The sequence below is a fragment of the Theropithecus gelada genome, chromosome 8 (assembly GCF_003255815.1).
Source record: "Theropithecus gelada isolate Dixy chromosome 8, Tgel_1.0, whole genome shotgun sequence".
Taxonomy (NCBI): Eukaryota; Metazoa; Chordata; class Mammalia; order Primates; family Cercopithecidae; genus Theropithecus; species Theropithecus gelada.
Genome location: NC_037676.1, coordinates 51,808,434 through 51,812,889, shown reverse-complemented (window position 1 = coordinate 51,812,889; position 4,456 = coordinate 51,808,434).

The window sequence follows — 4,456 nt, the reverse complement described above, 5'->3', positions numbered from 1 at the left end:
CTTTTTTTTTTTTTGAGACGGAGTCTCGCTGTGTCGCCCAGGCTGGAGTGCAGTGGCGCGATCTCGGCTCACTGCAAGCTCCGCCTCCCGGGTTCACGCCATTCTCCCGCCTCAGCCTCCGAGTAGCTGGGACTACAGGCGCCCGCCACCACGCCCGGCTAGTTTTTTGTATTTTTAGTAGAGACGGGGTTTCACCATGTTAGCCAGGATGGTCTCGATCTCCTGACCTCGTGATCCACCCGCCTCGGCCTCCCAAAGTGCTGGGATTACAGGCTTGAGCCACCGCGCCCGGCCCATATCAGTTATTTATGTCAGTATGAAATCAGAGGAACTTTTTTCATAATTTGGATTGTATTCCAATAATACATTGTTTATTTCATTGTTCAAATTATATCAACTTTGGCCATTGGACACTATTCCTGTTGGTTCCTGTGTTCTTTTCCCATATTCCCTTTTTTTTTTTTTTTTTTTTTTTGAAATGGAGTCTCGGCCGGGCGCGGTGGCTCAAGCCTGTAATCCCAGCACTTTGGGAGGCCGAGACGGGCGGATCACAAGGTCAGGAGATCGAGACCATCCTGGCTAACACGGCGAAACCCCGTCTCTACTAAAAACACAAAAAATTAGCTGGGCGAGGTGGCGGCGCCTGTGGTCCCAGCTACTCGGGAGGCTGAGGCAGGAGAATAGCGGGAACCCGGGAGGCGGAGCTTGCAGTGAGCTGAGATCTGGCCACTGCACTCCAGCCTGGGCGACAGAGCGAGACTCCGTCTCAAAAAAAAAAAAAAAAAAAAAAAAAAGAAATGGAGTCTCACTCTGTCACTCAGGCTGGAGTGCAGTGGCACAATCTCAGCTCACTGCAACCACTGCCCTCTGAGTTAAGGTGATTCTCCTGGTTCAGCCTGCCACTACGCCCAGCTAATTTTTTGTATTTTTAGTAGAGACGGGGTTTCACCAGCTTGGCCAGGCTGATCTTGAACTCCTGACCTCGTGATCTACCCGCCTCGGCCTCCCAAAACTGCTGAGATTACAGGCGTGAGCCACCGAAACTGGCTCCATTTTTTTTCTTTATTTCTTTTTATTTTTTATTTTTAGCATTCCCTTCCTGGAATTATAAGATGCTCTGGGGTTATCTTGCGTATCTCCTGCTCCCAAATCAGCCGTATCTCCAATTAGCTCTAGTTGTCTACATATTTTTATTAATTGTATTAGAAATGAGGATCTAGGTTGTAGATCTGCTTATTTTTACTACATGCCATTGCTTCTACCCCCCTCAGCAACCAGAGCTGGGAAATTTATGTGGGACAGTAATCTGAGTATATATCAATATCTGAAATTATTTCTTTTCTTCTTTTTTTTTTTTGTGACAGTCTCGCTCTGTTGCCGAGGCTACAGTGCAGTGGTGAGAGCTCCACTCACTTCAAGCTCTGCCTCCTGGGTTCATGCCATTCTTCCTGCCTCAGCCTCCCAAGTGATTGGGACTACAGGCGCCCGCCACCACACCCGGCTAATTTTTAAATATTTTTTAGTAGAGACAGTGTTTCACCGTGTTAGCCAGGATGGTCTTGATCTCCTGACTTCGTGATCCACCCACCTTGGCCTCCCAAAATGCTAGGATTGCAGGCGTGAGCCACTGCGCCCTGCACAATATCTGAAATTATTTCTATATCCAGCCATCATTATCTGTGTTGAGCCAAATGTAAGTTCACGCTCATGTCTACAACTCTGATTTGGTCTGTATGGGTCATTCCAACCCCACACCCTCTCACCTGGTGCTGATCTGTAACCTCCCCTGCAGCACTGAGGAACCTGTGTCCTGCTATCCATCGTCCATTCATTTGTTCAAGCTCAATGCACATCTACAGTTTCAGAGCTATTAACACTTCCCCATGAGAAACAACTTTACTAACTAGACTACAGTGCTTATGTTCAGATCCTTTCTTTTTTGCTATTAGAATTTCCAGTCATTCCCAACATTACTTAAATTGCCACCACAATTTTCCCCAACTGTTTCAGTGAGGTTATGTCATACATTTGTAATACAGTTAGAATCACTGTCATCATTGCATTCTACCCTAGGATCACATGTACTCCAAAGCGTGTTGTTTTCGATTTCCATACACAAAAGTTTACTTTTATGCTATAAAGTTCCATGAGTTTCATGAAATTCATATCGTGTACTCACCTTACATTGACATGCACAATAGTTTCAAGCCCTAAAGAAACCATCTGTGCTTACATATTTCACCTTACCACTTCCCTAAATTTCTGGCAACCACTAACCTGTTTTCCATCTTTGTAGCTGTGTCCTTTTCAGAACGTCACATGAATAGAAACTTGCAGCATGCAGCCTTCTCAGACTGGCTGCTTTCACTTAGCAATATGCACTTAAGATTTTTTCCGGCCGGGCGCGGTGGCTCACGCCTGTAATCCCAGCACTTTGGGAGGCCGAGGCGGGCGGATCACAAGGTCAGGAGATCGAGACCACGGTGAAACCTCATCTCTACTAAAAATACAAAAAAATTAGCCGGGCGCGGTTGTGGGCGCCTGTAGTCCCAGCTACTCGGGAGGCTGAGGCAGGAGAATGGCGGGAACCCGGGAGGCAGAGCTTGCAGTGAGCTGAGATCCGGCCACTGCACTCCAGCCTGGGCGACAGAGCGAGACTCCATCTCAAAAAAAAAAAAAAAAAAAAAAAAAGATTTTTTCCAAGTCTCTCTGTGGTTTAATAGCTCCTTTGTTTTTACTGCTGAATAATATTTCATTACATGGATGTACCACAGACTGTTTATTCGCTCACCTATTATATAGGGTTCATTTATCTAAGAAGATATTGGTTGCTTCCAATTTGAAGTAATCACAAATAAAGTAGTTACATTTTGTGCAGATTTCTGTGTGGATATAAGTTTTCCAATCTATTGGGTAAATACCATTGGTACCATTATTGAATGATATGTTAAGACTAATTTAGCTTCTTAAGAAGCTGCCAAACTGTCTTCCAGAGTGGGTACCATTTTGCATTCCCAACAGCAATGAATGAGAGTTCCTGTTTATCCATCTCCTTGTCAGCAATTGGTATTGCTAGTTTTTGGATTCAGTCATTTTAATGGATTTGTATTCACATCTCAACGCTGTTTTAATTTGCATTTTCCTAGTGAAAAATGACATGGGATATCTTTTCATGTGCTTATTTGCTGTCTATATCTTCTTTGGGCATTCATGTCGTTTTAGTATTTTTATTAGGATTGTACTCTTAATTTGTATTAGGATTCTTTTTATATTGTGAATACATGTCTTTGCCAGATATATAACATGCAAATATTTTATCGCATCCATTGACTCATGTTTTCAGTCTATTAACAGTGCCTTTCTTAGGGGAAAAATTTTAATTTTAATAAAGTTCAACTTTTTTTGTTATTCATGAATTATGCTTTTAGTGTTGTAGCTAAAAACTCATCACCAAATTCAGGATAACCTAGATTTTCTCCTATGTTTTCTTCTGTGTTACATAGTTTTGCATTCTATAATTAAGTGTAAAATCCATTTTGAATTAATTTTATATAAAATATAAAGTGTAGGCGAAAGTTAATTTTTATACATATGAATATCTAATTGTTCAACACCATTTGTTGGAAAAAATACCATTTCTTCAATAATTTGTTTCGTGGGTTTTTTGGTCAAAAATCAGTTGACTATGTGTGTTTAGGTCTATTTCTGAGACTCAATTGTGTTTCATGGATCATTCTATCTGTTCTTTAGCAAATGCACATATTTTATATATGTGTTTATATATTTGTTTGTGAGACCAAGAGAGTGATAAAGAAAGGAAAATCTTCTCTTTAGTTCAAAACCAGTAAACTGTAGCATTGTGACTATAATTCAATATATGGGGTGTAAGACTAAAGTTTTTCTTCTCACTGAACATTGACATTTGAGATAAATGTAAGTTGTTTCCTAGGGCTGAGCTGGGTATTGAATGAGCTATACTGTGGCTTAAAAGGCAAAACTAGAAAACAGTTGCTTTTGTTTCACATAAATAACATGTGCCTCAAATCAGATCTTTGAAAGTACAAAAGGGCCCTCAGTACATTTAGGGAAGATTTTAAAAAGAGAACAAAATCTGATAGGAAATGAAGATAGATGTTGTTTAATTAGCAGAATCAACATGAGATTCTCTGTTGGTGCTATAGAATTTTTAATGAGACAGAGAGTGATATTTAGGTTTATCAGGGATTTCAGAGGGAACTTTACTGTTAGAATCGCTTTGAACAGTCTTTGAAAGGTTTGACTGAGGGAGGAATCCTAGCACTGCAGTGTCTGCTCGGTAGCCAGTGCTCAGGGCTGGCCTTCTGTACTTTGGTCTGAGGATGCTCCCTTAGAGAGATCTGAAGCACCCGATGATGACAGGGGTCTAGGTGAGCAATGCTTCTTCACGGGCAGGGAGTGGCAGACACACTGAGGCTTC